General features: G+C 49.9%; 14 non-coding genes and 12 pseudogenes across 14 annotated transcripts; all 26 read right to left on the bottom strand.

Moving 5' to 3' along the window:
* Positions 1-78: 78 nt before the first annotated feature.
* On the bottom strand, positions 79-197 carry LOC142561362 (5S ribosomal RNA; annotated as a pseudogene).
* A 527-nt stretch (positions 198-724) lies between these two features.
* LOC142562059 (5S ribosomal RNA) lies at positions 725-842 on the bottom strand (annotated as a pseudogene).
* Positions 843-1,366: 524 nt separating this feature from the next.
* LOC142562003 (5S ribosomal RNA) lies at positions 1,367-1,485 on the bottom strand (annotated as a pseudogene).
* Positions 1,486-2,009: 524 nt separating this feature from the next.
* Positions 2,010-2,128, bottom strand: LOC142561019 (5S ribosomal RNA). Its single transcript, XR_012823550.1, has one exon. It is a non-coding gene; the product is annotated as a 5S ribosomal RNA (ribosomal RNA).
* A 526-nt stretch (positions 2,129-2,654) lies between these two features.
* On the bottom strand, positions 2,655-2,773 carry LOC142562065 (5S ribosomal RNA; annotated as a pseudogene).
* A 524-nt stretch (positions 2,774-3,297) lies between these two features.
* On the bottom strand, positions 3,298-3,416 carry LOC142561072 (5S ribosomal RNA). The gene has a single exon (XR_012823602.1). It is a non-coding gene; the product is annotated as a 5S ribosomal RNA (ribosomal RNA).
* A 525-nt stretch (positions 3,417-3,941) lies between these two features.
* LOC142562780 (5S ribosomal RNA) lies at positions 3,942-4,060 on the bottom strand. The gene has a single exon (XR_012824093.1). It is a non-coding gene; the product is annotated as a 5S ribosomal RNA (ribosomal RNA).
* Positions 4,061-4,587: 527 nt separating this feature from the next.
* On the bottom strand, positions 4,588-4,706 carry LOC142562104 (5S ribosomal RNA; annotated as a pseudogene).
* A 525-nt stretch (positions 4,707-5,231) lies between these two features.
* Positions 5,232-5,349, bottom strand: LOC142562402 (5S ribosomal RNA; annotated as a pseudogene).
* Positions 5,350-5,874: 525 nt separating this feature from the next.
* On the bottom strand, positions 5,875-5,993 carry LOC142561364 (5S ribosomal RNA; annotated as a pseudogene).
* A 527-nt stretch (positions 5,994-6,520) lies between these two features.
* Positions 6,521-6,638, bottom strand: LOC142562061 (5S ribosomal RNA; annotated as a pseudogene).
* A 524-nt stretch (positions 6,639-7,162) lies between these two features.
* On the bottom strand, positions 7,163-7,281 carry LOC142562004 (5S ribosomal RNA; annotated as a pseudogene).
* A 524-nt stretch (positions 7,282-7,805) lies between these two features.
* Positions 7,806-7,924, bottom strand: LOC142561020 (5S ribosomal RNA). The gene has a single exon (XR_012823551.1). It is a non-coding gene; the product is annotated as a 5S ribosomal RNA (ribosomal RNA).
* A 526-nt stretch (positions 7,925-8,450) lies between these two features.
* Positions 8,451-8,569, bottom strand: LOC142562066 (5S ribosomal RNA; annotated as a pseudogene).
* Positions 8,570-9,093: 524 nt separating this feature from the next.
* LOC142561084 (5S ribosomal RNA) lies at positions 9,094-9,212 on the bottom strand. Its single transcript, XR_012823613.1, has one exon. It is a non-coding gene; the product is annotated as a 5S ribosomal RNA (ribosomal RNA).
* A 525-nt stretch (positions 9,213-9,737) lies between these two features.
* Positions 9,738-9,856, bottom strand: LOC142562782 (5S ribosomal RNA). Its single transcript, XR_012824094.1, has one exon. It is a non-coding gene; the product is annotated as a 5S ribosomal RNA (ribosomal RNA).
* A 527-nt stretch (positions 9,857-10,383) lies between these two features.
* LOC142562105 (5S ribosomal RNA) lies at positions 10,384-10,502 on the bottom strand (annotated as a pseudogene).
* A 525-nt stretch (positions 10,503-11,027) lies between these two features.
* LOC142560998 (5S ribosomal RNA) lies at positions 11,028-11,146 on the bottom strand. The gene has a single exon (XR_012823530.1). It is a non-coding gene; the product is annotated as a 5S ribosomal RNA (ribosomal RNA).
* A 524-nt stretch (positions 11,147-11,670) lies between these two features.
* LOC142562783 (5S ribosomal RNA) lies at positions 11,671-11,789 on the bottom strand. Its single transcript, XR_012824095.1, has one exon. It is a non-coding gene; the product is annotated as a 5S ribosomal RNA (ribosomal RNA).
* Positions 11,790-12,313: 524 nt separating this feature from the next.
* LOC142562785 (5S ribosomal RNA) lies at positions 12,314-12,432 on the bottom strand. Its single transcript, XR_012824097.1, has one exon. It is a non-coding gene; the product is annotated as a 5S ribosomal RNA (ribosomal RNA).
* A 524-nt stretch (positions 12,433-12,956) lies between these two features.
* On the bottom strand, positions 12,957-13,075 carry LOC142562786 (5S ribosomal RNA). The gene has a single exon (XR_012824098.1). It is a non-coding gene; the product is annotated as a 5S ribosomal RNA (ribosomal RNA).
* Positions 13,076-13,598: 523 nt separating this feature from the next.
* On the bottom strand, positions 13,599-13,717 carry LOC142562787 (5S ribosomal RNA). The gene has a single exon (XR_012824099.1). It is a non-coding gene; the product is annotated as a 5S ribosomal RNA (ribosomal RNA).
* Positions 13,718-14,241: 524 nt separating this feature from the next.
* LOC142562788 (5S ribosomal RNA) lies at positions 14,242-14,360 on the bottom strand. Its single transcript, XR_012824100.1, has one exon. It is a non-coding gene; the product is annotated as a 5S ribosomal RNA (ribosomal RNA).
* A 524-nt stretch (positions 14,361-14,884) lies between these two features.
* On the bottom strand, positions 14,885-15,003 carry LOC142562789 (5S ribosomal RNA). Its single transcript, XR_012824101.1, has one exon. It is a non-coding gene; the product is annotated as a 5S ribosomal RNA (ribosomal RNA).
* Positions 15,004-15,529: 526 nt separating this feature from the next.
* On the bottom strand, positions 15,530-15,648 carry LOC142562790 (5S ribosomal RNA). The gene has a single exon (XR_012824102.1). It is a non-coding gene; the product is annotated as a 5S ribosomal RNA (ribosomal RNA).
* A 525-nt stretch (positions 15,649-16,173) lies between these two features.
* LOC142562340 (5S ribosomal RNA) lies at positions 16,174-16,292 on the bottom strand (annotated as a pseudogene).
* Positions 16,293-16,730: the final 438 nt, after the last annotated feature.

The following is a 16,730-nucleotide window of genomic DNA, read 5'->3' on the forward strand; positions in this document are numbered from 1 at the left end:
CAACCACCCGCACATTGTGCAAATGAAAAAAAAAACAAGACGTCACAGAGGCACGCAGTAAAGAAGCAAAAAGATCGGTGCCATCAGCACTCGGTGTTCCCAGGTGGTCTCCTTCCCAAGTACTGACCGAGCCCAATGCTGCTTAGCTTCGGGGATCGGACGAGAACCGGCGTATTCAGCATGGTATGGCCGATGGCGAAAATGTGCTGTTTACGACTGCACCTGTATCGTGCTGCTATGTTGTGCAGTCACCGAATGTATTGCTACAGCATACAGCACGTACGCGGCAGTCTTTCCATGAACAATACACGCACGCGTCTTGTACGTTGATCACTCCGTTTGTGGTTGTTCGCTGCATGCGTGCGTGCTAGTGCTCACAAAAACAAGAGGGCGAGCGCCACATTTTGCGCGCGTTGCAGCCCACAAGGTGCCACTTTATTGATGCGTTGTCATTGAGCTGTATGCGGGTGTGATAAGTAAGCGGTTAGAAGCTTGTGCGACTAAATTTTGCATCATTACGTATACCGCTTACCACCGTCATGATTCCGCATACAATATCGTGTAGTGGCCTGAATATTGTTGGTGTTACACTTCGGCGTTGGCTCTACGAGCAGGCTCCAGTTGAACGTAAGTTACAGTAAATGCAACCACCCACACGTTGTGCAAATGAAAAAAAAAAACAAGACGTCACAGAAGCACGCAATAAAAAAGCAAAAAAGAACGGTGCCATCAGCACTCGGTGTTCCGGGTGGTCTCCCTCCCAAGTACTGACCGAGCCCAATGCTGCTTAGCTTCGGGGATCGGACGAGAACCGGCGTATTCAGCATGGTATGGCCGATGGCGAGAATGCGCTGTTTGAGACTGCACCTGTATCGTGCTGCTATGTTGTGCAGTCACCGAATGTATTGCTACAGCATACAGCACGTACGCGGCAGTCTTTCCGTGAACAATACACGCCCGCGTCGTGTACGTTGATCACTCCGTTTGTGGTTGTTTGCTGCATGCGTGCGTGCTAGTGCTCACAAAAACAAGAGGGCGAGCGCCACATTTTGCGCGCGTTGCAGCCCACAAGGTGCCACTTTATTGATGCGCTGTCATTGAGCTGTATGCGGGTGTGATAAGTAAGCGGTTAGAAGCTTGTGCGACTAAATTTTGCATCATTACGTATACCGCTTACCACCGTCATCATTCCGCGTACAATATCGTGTAGTGGCCTGAATATTGTTGGTGTTACACTTCGGCGTTGGCTCTACCAGCAGGCTCCAGTTGAACGTTAGTTACAGTAAATGCAACCACCCACACGTTGTGCAAATGAAAAAAAAAACAAGACGTCACAGAAGCACGCAATAAAAAAGAAAAAGAACGGTGCCATCAGCACTCGGTGTTCCCAGGTGGTCTCCCTCCCAAGCATTGACCGAGCCCAATGCTGCTTAGCTTCGGGGATCGGACGAGAACCGGCGTATTCAGCATGGTATGGCCGATGGCGAAAATGTGCTGTTTACGACTGCACCTGTATCGTGCTGCTATGTTGTGCAGTCGCCGAATGTATTGCTACAGCATACAGCACGTACGCGGCAGTCTTTCCTTGAACAATACACGCACGCGTCGTGTACGTTGATCCCTCCGTTTGTGGTTGTTCGCTGCATGCGTGCGTGCTAGTGCTCACAAAAACAAGAGGGCGAGCGCCAAATTTTGCGCGCGTTGCAGCCCACAAGGTGCCACTTTATTGATGCGTTGTCATTGAGCTGTATGCGGATGTGATAAGTAAGCGGTTAGAAGCTTGTGCGACTAAATTTTGCATCATTACGTATACCGCTTACCACCGTCATCATTCCGCGTACAATATCGTGTAGTGGCCTGAATATTGTTGGTGTTACACTTCGGCGTCGGCTCTACCAGCAGGCTCCAGTTGAACGTAAGTTACAGTAAATGCGACCACCCACACGTTGTGCAAATGAAAAAAAAACAAGCCGTCACAGAAGCACGCAATAAAAAAGCAAAAATAACGGTGCCATCAGCACTCGGTGTTCCCAGGTGGTCTCCCTCCCAAGTACTGACCGAGCCCAATGCTGCTTAGCTTCGGGGATCGGACGAGAACCGGCGTATTCAGCATGGCATGGCCGATGGCGAGTAAGTGCTGTTTACGACTGCACCTGTATCGTGCTGCTATGTTGTGCAGTCGCCGAATGTATTGCTACAGCATACAGCACGTACGCGGCAGTCTTTTCGTGAACAATACACGCACGCGTCGTGTACGTTGATCACTCCGTTTGTGGTTGTTCGCTGCATGCGTGCGTGCTAGTGCTCACAAAAACAAGAGGGCGAGCGCCACGTTTTGCGCGCGTTGCAGCCCACAAGGTGCCACTTTATTGATGCGTTGTCATTGAGCTGTATGCGGGTGTGATAAGTAAGAGGTTAGAAGCTTGTGCGACTAAATTTTGCATCATTACGTTTACCGCTTACCACCGTCATCATTCCGCGTACAATATCATGTAGTGGCCTGAATATTGTCTGTGTTACACTTCGGCGTTGGCTCTACCAGCAGGCTCTAGTTGAACGTAAGTTACAGTAAATGCAACCACCCACACGTTGTGCAAATGAAAAAAAAGAACATGACGTCACAGAAGCAGGCAATAAAAAAGCAAAAAGAACGGTTCAATCAGCCCTCGGTGTTCCCAGGTGGTCTCCCTCCCAAGTACTCACCGAGGCCAATGCTGCTTAGCTTCGGGGATCGGACGAGAACCGGCGTATTCAGCATGGTATGGCCGATGGCGAGAATGTGCTGTTTACGACTGCACCTGTATCGTGCTGCTATGTTGTGCAGTCGCCGAATGTATTGCTACAGCATACAGCACGTACGCGGCAGTCTTTCCGTGAACAATACACGCACGCATCGTGTACGTTGATCACTCCGTTTGTGGTTGTTCGCTGCATGCGTGTGTGCTAGTGCTTACAAAAACAAGAGGGCGAGCGCCACATTTTGCGCGCGTTGCAGCCCACAAGGTGCCACTTTATTGATGCGTTGTCATTGAGCTGTATGCGGGTGTGATACGTAAGCGGTTAGAAGCTTGTGCGACTAAATTTTGCATCATTACGTATACCGCTTACCATCGTCATCATTCCGCGTACAATATCGTGTAGTGGCCTGAATATTGTTGGTGATACACTTCGCCGTTGGCTCTACCAGCAGGCTCCAGGTGAACGTAAGTTACAGTAAATGCAACCACCCACACGTTGTGCAAATGAAAAAAAAACAAGACGTCATAGAAACACGCAATAAAAAAGCAAAAAGAACGGTGCCATCAGCACTCGGTGTTCCCAGGTGGTCGCCCTCCCAAGTACTGACCGAGCCCAATGCTGCTTAGCTTCGGAGATCGGACGAGAACCGGCGTATTCAGCATGGTATGGCCGATGGCGAGAATGTGCTGTTTACGACTGCACCTGTATCGTGCTGCTATGTTGTGCAGTCGCCGAATGTATTGCTGCAGCATACAGCACGTACGCGGCAGTCTTTCCGTGAACAATACACGCACGCGTCGTGTACGTTGATCACTCCGTTTGTGGTTGTTCGCTGCATGCGTGCGTGCTAGTGCTCACAAAAACAAGAGGGCGAGCGCCACATTTTGCGCGCGCTGCAGCCCACAAGGTGCCACTTTATTGATGCGCTGTCATTGAGCTGTATGCGGGTGTGATAAGTAAGCGGTTAGAAGCTTGTGCGACTAAATTTTGCATCATTACGTATACCGCTTACCACCGTCATCATTCCGCGTACAATATCGTGTAGTGGCCTGAATATTGTTGGTGTTACACTTCGCCGTTGGCTCTACCAGCAGGCTCCAGTTGAACGTGGGTTACAGTAAATTCAACCACCCACACGTTGTGCAAATGAAAAAAAAAACAAGACGTCATAGAAGCACGCAATAAAAAAGCAAAAAGAACGGTGCCATCAGCACTCGGTGTTCCCAGGTGGTCGCCCTCCCAAGTACTGACCGAGCCCAATGCTGCTTAGCTTCGGGGATCGGACGAGAACCGGCGTATTCAGCATGGTATGGCCGATGGCGAGAATGTGCTGTTTACGACTGCACCTGTATCGTGCTGCTATGTTGTGCAGTCGCCGAATGTATTGCTACAGCATACAGCACGTACGCGGCAGTCTTTCCGTGAACAATACACGCACGCGTCGTGTACGTTGATCACTCCGTTTGTGGTTGTTCGCTGCATGCGTGCGTGCTAGTGCTCACAAAAACAAGAGGGCGAGCGCCACATTTTGCGCGCGTTGCAGCCCACAAGGTGCCACTTTATTGATGCGTTGTCATTGAGCTGTATGCGGGTGTGATAAGTAAGCGGTTAGAAGCTTGTGCGACTAAATTTTGCATCATCACGTTTACCGCTTACCACCGTCATCATTCCGCGTACAATATCATGTAGTGGCCTGAATATTGTTGGTGTTACACTTCGGCGTTGGCTCTACCAGCAGGCTCCAGTTGAACGTAAGTTACAGTAAATGCAACCACCCACACGTTGTGCAAATGAAAAAAAAAGAACATGACGTCACAGAAGCAGGCAATAAAAAAGCAAAAAGAACGGTGCAATCAGCACTCGGTGTTCCCAGGTGGTCTCCATCCCAAGTACTGACCGAGCCCAATGCTGCTTAGCTTCGGGGATCGGACGAGAACCGGCGTATTCAGCATGGTATGGCCGATGGCGAGAATGTGCTGTTTACGACTGCACCTGTATCGTGCTGCTATGTTGTGCAGTCGCCGAATGTATTGCTACAGCATACAGCACGTACGCGGCAGTCTTTCCGTGAACAATACACGCACGCGTCGTGTACGTTGATCACTCCGTTTGTGGTTGTTCGCTGCATGCGTGCGTGCTAGTGCTCACAAAAACAAGAGGGCGAGCGCCAGATTTTGCGCGCGTTGCAACCCATAAGGTGCCACTTTATTGATGCGTCGTCATTGAGCTGTATGCGGGTGTGATAAGTAAGCGCTTAGAAGCTTGTGCGACTAAATTTTGCATCATTACGTATACCGCTTACCACCGTCATCATTCCGCGTACAATATTGTGTAGTGACCTGAATATTGTTGGTGTTACACTTCGGCGTTGGCTCTACCAGCAGGCTCCAGTTGAACGTAAGTTACAGTAAATGCAACCACCCAGACGTTGTGCAAATGAAAAATAACACAAGACGTCACAGAAGCACGCAATAAAAAAGCAAAAAGAACGGTGCCATCAGCACTCGGTGTTCCCAGGTGGTCTCCCTCCCAAGTACTGACCGAGCCCAATGCTGCTTAGCTTCGGGGATCGGACGAGAACCGGCGTATTCAGTATGGTATGCCAATGGCGAGAATGTGCTGTTTACGACTGCACCTGTACCATGCTGCTATGTTGTGCAGTCGCCGAATGTATTGCTACAGCATACAGCACGTACGCGGCAGTCTTTCCGTGAACAATACACGCACGCGTCGTGTACGTTGATCACTCCGTTTGTGGTTGTCCGCTGCATGCGTGCGTGCTAGTGCTCACAAAAACAAGAGGGCGAGCGCCACATTTTGCGCGCGTTGCAGCGCAGAAGGTGCCACTTTATTGATGCGTTGTCATTGAGCTGTATGCGGGTGTAATAAGTAAGCGGTTAGAAGCTTGTGCGACTAAATTTTGCATCATTACGTATACCGCTTACCACCGTCATCATTCCGCGTACAATATCGTGTAGTGGCCTGAATCTTGTTGGTGTTACACTTCGGCGTTGGCTCTACTAGCAGGCTCCAGTTGAACGTAAGTTACAGTAAATGCAACCACCCGCACATTGTGCAAATGAAAAAAAAAACAAGACGTCACAGAGGCACGCAGTAAAGAAGCAAAAAGATCGGTGCCATCAGCACTCGGTGTTCCCAGGTGGTCTCCTTCCCAAGTACTGACCGAGCCCAATGCTGCTTAGCTTCGGGGATCGGACGAGAACCGGCGTATTCAGCATGGTATGGCCGATGGCGAAAATGTGCTGTTTACGACTGCACCTGTATCGTGCTGCTATGTTGTGCAGTCACCGAATGTATTGCTACAGCATACAGCACGTACGCGGCAGTCTTTCCATGAACAATACACGCACGCGTCTTGTACGTTGATCACTCCGTTTGTGGTTGTTCGCTGCATGCGTGCGTGCTAGTGCTCACAAAAACAAGAGGGCGAGCGCCACATTTTGCGCGCGTTGCAGCCCACAAGGTGCCACTTTATTGATGCGTTGTCATTGAGCTGTATGCGGGTGTGATAAGTAAGCGGTTAGAAGCTTGTGCGACTAAATTTTGCATCATTACGTATACCGCTTACCACCGTCATGATTCCGCATACAATATCGTGTAGTGGCCTGAATATTGTTGGTGTTACACTTCGGCGTTGGCTCTACCAGCAGGCTCCAGTTGAACGTAAGTTACAGTAAATGCAACCACCCACACGTTGTGCAAATGAAAAAAAAAAACAAGACGTCACAGAAGCACGCAATAAAAAAGCAAAAAAGAACGGTGCCATCAGCACTCGGTGTTCCGGGTGGTCTCCCTCCCAAGTACTGACCGAGCCCAATGCTGCTTAGCTTCGGGGATCGGACGAGAACCGGCGTATTCAGCATGGTATGGCCGATGGCGAGAATGCGCTGTTTGAGACTGCACCTGTATCGTGCTGCTATGTTGTGCAGTCACCGAATGTATTGCTACAGCATACAGCACGTACGCGGCAGTCTTTCCGTGAACAATACACGCCCGCGTCGTGTACGTTGATCACTCCGTTTGTGGTTGTTTGCTGCATGCGTGCGTGCTAGTGCTCACAAAAACAAGAGGGCGAGCGCCACATTTTGCGCGCGTTGCAGCCCACAAGGTGCCACTTTATTGATGCGCTGTCATTGAGCTGTATGCGGGTGTGATAAGTAAGCGGTTAGAAGCTTGTGCGACTAAATTTTGCATCATTACGTATACCGCTTACCACCGTCATCATTCCGCGTACAATATCGTGTAGTGGCCTGAATATTGTTGGTGTTACACTTCGGCGTTGGCTCTACCAGCAGGCTCCAGTTGAACGTTAGTTACAGTAAATGCAACCACCCACACGTTGTGCAAATGAAAAAAAAAACAAGACGTCACAGAAGCACGCAATAAAAAAGAAAAAGAACGGTGCCATCAGCACTCGGTGTTCCCAGGTGGTCTCCCTCCCAAGCATTGACCGAGCCCAATGCTGCTTAGCTTCGGGGATCGGACGAGAACCGGCGTATTCAGCATGGTATGGCCGATGGCGAAAATGTGCTGTTTACGACTGCACCTGTATCGTGCTGCTATGTTGTGCAGTCGCCGAATGTATTGCTACAGCATACAGCACGTACGCGGCAGTCTTTCCTTGAACAATACACGCACGCGTCGTGTACGTTGATCCCTCCGTTTGTGGTTGTTCGCTGCATGCGTGCGTGCTAGTGCTCACAAAAACAAGAGGGCGAGCGCCAAATTTTGCGCGCGTTGCAGCCCACAAGGTGCCACTTTATTGATGCGTTGTCATTGAGCTGTATGCGGATGTGATAAGTAAGCGGTTAGAAGCTTGTGCGACTAAATTTTGCATCATTACGTATACCGCTTACCACCGTCATCATTCCGCGTACAATATCGTGTAGTGGCCTGAATATTGTTGGTGTTACACTTCGGCGTCGGCTCTACCAGCAGGCTCCAGTTGAACGTAAGTTACAGTAAATGCGACCACCCACACGTTGTGCAAATGAAAAAAAAACAAGCCGTCACAGAAGCACGCAATAAAAAAGCAAAAATAACGGTGCCATCAGCACTCGGTGTTCCCAGGTGGTCTCCCTCCCAAGTACTGACCGAGCCCAATGCTGCTTAGCTTCGGGGATCGGACGAGAACCGGCGTATTCAGCATGGCATGGCCGATGGCGAGTAAGTGCTGTTTACGACTGCACCTGTATCGTGCTGCTATGTTGTGCAGTCGCCGAATGTATTGCTACAGCATACAGCACGTACGCGGCAGTCTTTTCGTGAACAATACACGCACGCGTCGTGTACGTTGATCACTCCGTTTGTGGTTGTTCGCTGCATGCGTGCGTGCTAGTGCTCACAAAAACAAGAGGGCGAGCGCCACGTTTTGCGCGCGTTGCAGCCCACAAGGTGCCACTTTATTGATGCGTTGTCATTGAGCTGTATGCGGGTGTGATAAGTAAGAGGTTAGAAGCTTGTGCGACTAAATTTTGCATCATTACGTTTACCGCTTACCACCGTCATCATTCCGCGTACAATATCATGTAGTGGCCTGAATATTGTCTGTGTTACACTTCGGCGTTGGCTCTACCAGCAGGCTCTAGTTGAACGTAAGTTACAGTAAATGCAACCACCCACACGTTGTGCAAATGAAAAAAAAGAACATGACGTCACAGAAGCAGGCAATAAAAAAGCAAAAAGAACGGTTCAATCAGCCCTCGGTGTTCCCAGGTGGTCTCCCTCCCAAGTACTCACCGAGGCCAATGCTGCTTAGCTTCGGGGATCGGACGAGAACCGGCGTATTCAGCATGGTATGGCCGATGGCGAGAATGTGCTGTTTACGACTGCACCTGTATCGTGCTGCTATGTTGTGCAGTCGCCGAATGTATTGCTACAGCATACAGCACGTACGCGGCAGTCTTTCCGTGAACAATACACGCACGCATCGTGTACGTTGATCACTCCGTTTGTGGTTGTTCGCTGCATGCGTGTGTGCTAGTGCTTACAAAAACAAGAGGGCGAGCGCCACATTTTGCGCGCGTTGCAGCCCACAAGGTGCCACTTTATTGATGCGTTGTCATTGAGCTGTATGCGGGTGTGATACGTAAGCGGTTAGAAGCTTGTGCGACTAAATTTTGCATCATTACGTATACCGCTTACCATCGTCATCATTCCGCGTACAATATCGTGTAGTGGCCTGAATATTGTTGGTGATACACTTCGCCGTTGGCTCTACCAGCAGGCTCCAGGTGAACGTAAGTTACAGTAAATGCAACCACCCACACGTTGTGCAAATGAAAAAAAAACAAGACGTCATAGAAACACGCAATAAAAAAGCAAAAAGAACGGTGCCATCAGCACTCGGTGTTCCCAGGTGGTCGCCCTCCCAAGTACTGACCGAGCCCAATGCTGCTTAGCTTCGGAGATCGGACGAGAACCGGCGTATTCAGCATGGTATGGCCGATGGCGAGAATGTGCTGTTTACGACTGCACCTGTATCGTGCTGCTATGTTGTGCAGTCGCCGAATGTATTGCTGCAGCATACAGCACGTACGCGGCAGTCTTTCCGTGAACAATACACGCACGCGTCGTGTACGTTGATCACTCCGTTTGTGGTTGTTCGCTGCATGCGTGCGTGCTAGTGCTCACAAAAACAAGAGGGCGAGCGCCACATTTTGCGCGCGCTGCAGCCCACAAGGTGCCACTTTATTGATGCGCTGTCATTGAGCTGTATGCGGGTGTGATAAGTAAGCGGTTAGAAGCTTGTGCGACTAAATTTTGCATCATTACGTATACCGCTTACCACCGTCATCATTCCGCGTACAATATCGTGTAGTGGCCTGAATATTGTTGGTGTTACACTTCGCCGTTGGCTCTACCAGCAGGCTCCAGTTGAACGTGGGTTACAGTAAATTCAACCACCCACACGTTGTGCAAATGAAAAAAAAAACAAGACGTCATAGAAGCACGCAATAAAAAAGCAAAAAGAACGGTGCCATCAGCACTCGGTGTTCCCAGGTGGTCGCCCTCCCAAGTACTGACCGAGCCCAATGCTGCTTAGCTTCGGGGATCGGACGAGAACCGGCGTATTCAGCATGGTATGGCCGATGGCGAGAATGTGCTGTTTACGACTGCACCTGTATCGTGCTGCTATGTTGTGCAGTCGCCGAATGTATTGCTACAGCATACAGCACGTACGCGGCAGTCTTTCCGTGAACAATACACGCACGCGTCGTGTACGTTGATCACTCCGTTTGTGGTTGTTCGCTGCATGCGTGCGTGCTAGTGCTCACAAAAACAAGAGGGCGAGCGCCACATTTTGCGCGCGTTGCAGCCCACAAGGTGCCACTTTATTGATGCGTTGTCATTGAGCTGTATGCGGGTGTGATAAGTAAGCGGTTAGAAGCTTGTGCGACTAAATTTTGCATCATCACGTTTACCGCTTACCACCGTCATCATTCCGCGTACAATATCATGTAGTGGCCTGAATATTGTTGGTGTTACACTTCGGCGTTGGCTCTACCAGCAGGCTCCAGTTGAACGTAAGTTACAGTAAATGCAACCACCCACACGTTGTGCAAATGAAAAAAAAAGAACATGACGTCACAGAAGCAGGCAATAAAAAAGCAAAAAGAACGGTGCAATCAGCACTCGGTGTTCCCAGGTGGTCTCCATCCCAAGTACTGACCGAGCCCAATGCTGCTTAGCTTCGGGGATCGGACGAGAACCGGCGTATTCAGCATGGTATGGCCGATGGCGAGAATGTGCTGTTTACGACTGCACCTGTATCGTGCTGCTATGTTGTGCAGTCGCCGAATGTATTGCTACAGCATACAGCACGTACGCGGCAGTCTTTCCGTGAACAATACACGCACGCGTCGTGTACGTTGATCACTCCGTTTGTGGTTGTTCGCTGCATGCGTGCGTGCTAGTGCTCACAAAAACAAGAGGGCGAGCGCCAGATTTTGCGCGCGTTGCAACCCATAAGGTGCCACTTTATTGATGCGTCGTCATTGAGCTGTATGCGGGTGTGATAAGTAAGCGCTTAGAAGCTTGTGCGACTAAATTTTGCATCATTACGTATACCGCTTACCACCGTCATCATTCCGCGTACAATATTGTGTAGTGACCTGAATATTGTTGGTGTTACACTTCGGCGTTGGCTCTACCAGCAGGCTCCAGTTGAACGTAAGTTACAGTAAATGCAACCACCCACACGTTGTGCAAATGTAAAAGAAAACAAGACGCCACAGAAGCACGCAACAAAAAAGCAAAAAGAACGGTGCCATCAGCACTCGGTGTTCACAGGTGGTCTCCCTCCCAAGTACTGACCGAGCCCAATGCTGCTTAGCTTCGGGGATCGGACGAGAACCGGCGTATTCAGCATGGTATGGCCGATGGCGAGAATGTGCTGTTTACGACTGCACCTGTATCGTGCTGCTATGTTGTGCAGTCGCCGAATGTATTGCTACAGCATACAGCATGTACGCGGCAGTCTTTCCGTGAACAATACACGCACGCGTCGTGTACGTTGATCACTCCGTTTGTGGTTGTTCGCTGTATGCGTGCGTGCTAGTGCTCACAAAAACAAGAGGGCGAGCGCCACATTTTGCGCGCGTTGCAGCCCAGAAGGTGCCACTTTATTGATGCGTTGTCATTGAGCTGTATGCGGGTGTGATAAAAGCGGTTAGAAGCTTGTGCGACTAAATTTTGCATCATTACGTATACCGCTTACCACCGTCATCATTCCGCGTACAATATCGTGTAGTAGCCTGAATATTGTTGGTGTTACACTTCGGCGTTGGCTCTACCAGCATGCTCCAGTTGAACGTAAGTTACAGTAAATGCAACCACCCACACGTTGTGCAAATGAAAAAAAAAAACAAGACGTTATAGAAGCACGCAATAAAAAGGCAAAAAGAACGGTGCCATCAGCACTCGGTGTTCCCAGGTGGTCGCCCTCCCAAGTACTGACCGAGCCCAATGCTGCTTAGCTTCGGGGATCGGACGAGAACCGGCGTATTCAGCATGGTATGGCCGATGGCGAGAATGTGCTGTTTACGACTGCACCTGTATCGTGCTGCTATGTTGTGCAGTCGCCGAATGTTTTTCTACAGCATACAGCACGTACGCGGCGGTCTTTCCGTGAACAATACACGCACGCGTCGTGTACGTTGATCACTCCGTTTGTGGTTGTTAGCTGCATGCGTGTGTGCTAGTGCTTACAAAAACAAGAGGGCGAGCGCCACATTTTGCGCGCGTTGCAGCCCACAAGGTGCCACTTTATTGATGCGTTGTCATTGAGCTGTATGCGGGTGTGATACGTAAGCGGTTAGAAGCTTGTGCGACTAAATTTTGCATCATTACGTATACCGCTTACCATCGTCATCATTCCGCGTACAATATCGTGTAGTGGCCTGAATATTGTTGGTGATACACTTCGCCGTTGGCTCTACCAGCAGGCTCCAGGTGAACGTAAGTTACAGTAAATGCAACCACCCACACGTTGTGCAAATGAAAAAAAAACAAGACGTCATAGAAACACGCAATAAAAAAGCAAAAAGAACGGTGCCATCAGCACTCGGTGTTCCCAGGTGGTCGCCCTCCCAAGTACTGACCGAGCCCAATGCTGCTTAGCTTCGGGGATCGGACGAGAACCGGCGTATTCAGCATGGTATGGCCGATGGCGAGAATGTGCTGTTTACGACTGCACCTGTATCGTGCTGCTATGTTGTGCAGTCGCCGAATGTTTTTCTACAGCATACAGCACGTACGCGGCAGTCTTTCCGTGAACAATACACGCACGCGTCGTGTACGTTGATCACTCCGTTTGTGGTTGTTCGCTGCATGCGTGTGTGCTAGTGCTTACAAAAACAAGAGGGTGAGCGCCACATTTTGCGCGCGTTGCAGCCCACAAGGTGCCACTTTATTGATGCGTTGTCATTGAGCTGTATGCGGGTGTGATACGTAAGCGGTTAGAAGCTTGTGCGACTAAATTTTGCATCATTACGTATACCGCTTACCATCGTCATCATTCCGCGTACAATATCGTGTAGTGGCCTGAATATTGTTGGTGTTACACTTCGCCGTTGGCTCTACCAGCAGGCTCCAGGTGAACGTAAGTTACAGTAAATGCAACCACCCACACGTTGTGCAAATGAAAAAAAAACAAGACGTCATAGAAACACGCAATAAAAAAGCAAAAAGAACGGTGCCATCAGCACTCGGTGTTCCCAGGTGGTCGCCCTCCCAAGTACTGACCGAGCCCAATGCTGCTTAGCTTCGGGGATCGGACGAGAACCGGCGTATTCAGCATGGTATGGCCGATGGCGAGAATGTGCTGTTTACGACTGCACCTGTATCGTGCTGCTATGTTGTGCAGTCGCCGAATGTATTGCTACAGCATACAGCATGTACGCGGCAGTCTTTCCGTGAACAATACACGCACGCGTCGTGTACGTTGATCACTCCGTTTGTGGTTGTTCGCTGTATGCGTGCGTGCTAGTGCTCACAAAAACAAGAGGGCGAGCGCCACATTTTGCGCGCGTTGCAGCCCAGAAGGTGCCACTTTATTGATGCGTTGTCATTGAGCTGTATGCGGGTGTGATAAAAGCGGTTAGAAGCTTGTGCGACTAAATTTTGCATCATTACGTATACCGCTTACCACCGTCATCATTCCGCGTACAATATCGTGTAGTAGCCTGAATATTGTTGGTGTTACACTTCGGCGTTGGCTCTACCAGCAGGCTCCAGTTGAACGTAAGTTACAGTAAATGCAACCACCCACACGTTGTGCAAATGAAAAAAAAAACAAGACGTCATAGAAGCACGCAATAAAAAGGCAAAAAGAACGGTGCCATCAGCACTCGGTGTTCCCAGGTGGTCGCCCTCCCAAGTACTGACCGAGCCCAATGCTGCTTAGCTTCGGGGATCGGACGAGAACCGGCGTATTCAGCATGGTATGGCCGATGGCGAGAATGTGCTGTTTACGACTGCACCTGTATCGTGCTGCTATGTTGTGCAGTCGCCGAATGTTTTTCTACAGCATACAGCACGTACGCGGCAGTCTTTCCGTGAACAATACACGCACGCGTCGTGTACGTTGATCACTCCGTTTGTGGTTGTTCGCTGCATGCGTGTGTGCTAGTGCTTACAAAAACAAGAGGGCGAGCGCCACATTTTGCGCGCGTTGCAGCCCACAAGGTGCCACTTTATTGATGCGTTGTCATTGAGCTGTATGCGGGTGTGATACGTAAGCGGTTAGAAGCTTGTGCGACTAAATTTTGCATCATTACGTATACCGCTTACCATCGTCATCATTCCGCGTACAATATCGTGTAGTGGCCTGAATATTGTTGGTGATACACTTCGCCGTTGGCTCTACCAGCAGGCTCCAGGTGAACGTAAGTTACAGTAAATGCAACCACCCACACGTTGTGCAAATGAAAAAAAAACAAGACGTCATAGAAACACGCAATAAAAAAGCAAAAAGAACGGTGCCATCAGCACTCGGTGTTCCCAGGTGGTCGCCCTCCCAAGTACTGACCGAGCCCAATGCTGCTTAGCTTCGGGGATCGGACGAGAACCGGCGTATTCAGCATGGTATGGCCGATGGCGAGAATGTGCTGTTTACGACTGCACCTGTATCGTGCTGCCATGTTGTGCAGTCGCCGAATGTTTTTCTACAGCATACAGCACGTACGCGGCAGTCTTTCCGTGAACAATACACGCACGCGTCGTGTACGTTGATCACTCCGTTTGTGGTTGTTCGCTGCATGCGTGTGTGCTAGTGCTTACAAAAACAAGAGGGTGAGCGCCACATTTTGCGCGCGTTGCAGCCCACAAGGTGCCACTTTATTGATGCGTTGTCATTGAGCTGTATGCGGGTGTGATACGTAAGCGGTTAGAAGCTTGTGCGACTAAATTTTGCATCATTACGTATACCGCTTACCATCGTCATCATTCCGCGTACAATATCGTGTAGTGGCCTGAATATTGTTGGTGTTACACTTCGCCGTTGGCTCTACCAGCAGGCTCCAGGTGAACGTAAGTTACAGTAAATGCAACCACCCACACGTTGTGCAAATGAAAAAAAAACAAGACGTCATAGAAACACGCAATAAAAAAGCAAAAAGAACGGTGCCATCAGCACTCGGTGTTCCCAGGTGGTCGCCCTCCCAAGTACTGACCGAGCCCAATGCTGCTTAGCTTCGGGGATCGGACGAGAACCGGCGTATTCAGCATGGTATGGCCGATGGCGAGAATGTGCTGTTTACGACTGCACCTGTATCGTGCTTCTATGTTGTGCAGTCGCCGAATGTATTGCTACAGCATACAGCACGTACGCGGCAGTCTTTCCGTGAACAATACACGCACGCGTCGTGTACGTTGATCACTCCGTTTGTGGTTGTTCGCTGCATGCGTGCGTGCTAGTGCTCACAAAAACAAGAGGGCGAGCGCCACATTTTGCGCGCGTTGCAGCCCACAAGGTGCCACTTTATTGATGCGCTGTCATTGAGCTGTATGCGGGTGTGATAAGTAAGCGGTTAGAAGCTTGTGCGACTAAATTTTGCATCATTACGTATACCGCTTACCACCGTCATCATTCCGCGTACAATATCGTGTAGTGGCCTGAATATTGTTGGTGTTACACTTCGCCGTTGGCTCTACCAGCAGGCTCCAGTTGAACGTGGGTTACAGTTAATTCAACCACCCACACGTTGTGCAAATGAAAAAAAAAAACAAGACGTCATAGAAGCACGCAATAAAAAAGCAAAAAGAACGGTGCCATCAGCACTCGGTGTTCCCAGGTGGTCGCCCTCCCAAGTACTGACCGAGCCCAATGCTGCTTAGCTTCGGGGATCGGACGAGAACCGGCGTATTCAGCATGGTATGGCCGATGGCGAGAATGTGCTGTTTACGACTGCACTTGTATCGTGCTGCTATGTTGTGCAGTCGCCGAATGTATTGCTACAGCATACAGCACGTACGCGGCAGTCTTTCCGTGAACAATACACGCACGCGTCGTGTACGTTGATCACTCCGTTTCTGGTTGTTCGCTGCATGCGTGCGTGCTAGTGCTCACAAAAACAAGAGGGCGAGCGCCAGATTTTGCGCGCGTTGCAACCCCCAAGGTGCCACTTTATTGATGCGTTGTCATTGAGCTGTATGCGGGTGTGATAAGTAAGCGGTTAGAAGCTTGTGCGACTAAATTTTGCATCATTACGTATACCGCTTACCACCGTCATCATTCCGCGCACAATATCGTGCAGTGGCCTGAATATTGTTGGTGTTACACTTCGGCGTTGGCTCTACCAGCAGTCTCCAGTTGAACCTAAGTTACAGTAAATGCAAACACCCACACGTTGTGCAAATGAAAAAAAAACAAGAGGTCACAGAAGCACGCAATAAAAAAAGCAAAAAGAACGGTGCCATCAGCACTCGGTGTTCCCAGGTGGTCTCGCTCCCAAGTACTGACCGAGCCAAATGCTGCTTAGCTTCGGGGATCGGACGAGAACCGGCGTATTCAGCATGGTATGGCCGATGGCGAGAATGTGCTGTTTACGACTGCACCTGTATCGTGCTGCTATGTTGTGCAGTCGCCGAATGTATTGCTACAGCATACAGCACGTATGCGGCAGTCTTTCCGTGAACAATACACGCACGCGTCGTGTACGTTGATCACTCCGTTTGTGGTTGTTCGCTGCATGCGTGCGTGCTTGTGCTCACAAAAACAAGAGGGCGAGCGCCACATTTTGCGCGCGTTGCAGCCCACAAGGTGCCACTATATTGATGCGTTGTTATTGAGCTGTATGCGGGTGTGATAAGTAAGCGGTTAGAAGCTTGTGCGACTAAATTTTGCATCATTACGTATACCGCTTACCACCGTCATCATTCCGCGTACAATATCGTGTAGTGGCCTGAATATTGTTGGTGTTGCACTTCGGCGTTGGCTCTACCAGCAGGCTCCAGTTGAACGTAAGTTA

The sequence above is a fragment of the Dermacentor variabilis genome, chromosome 10 (assembly GCF_050947875.1).
Source record: "Dermacentor variabilis isolate Ectoservices chromosome 10, ASM5094787v1, whole genome shotgun sequence".
Lineage (NCBI taxonomy): Eukaryota > Metazoa > Arthropoda > Arachnida > Ixodida > Ixodidae > Dermacentor > Dermacentor variabilis.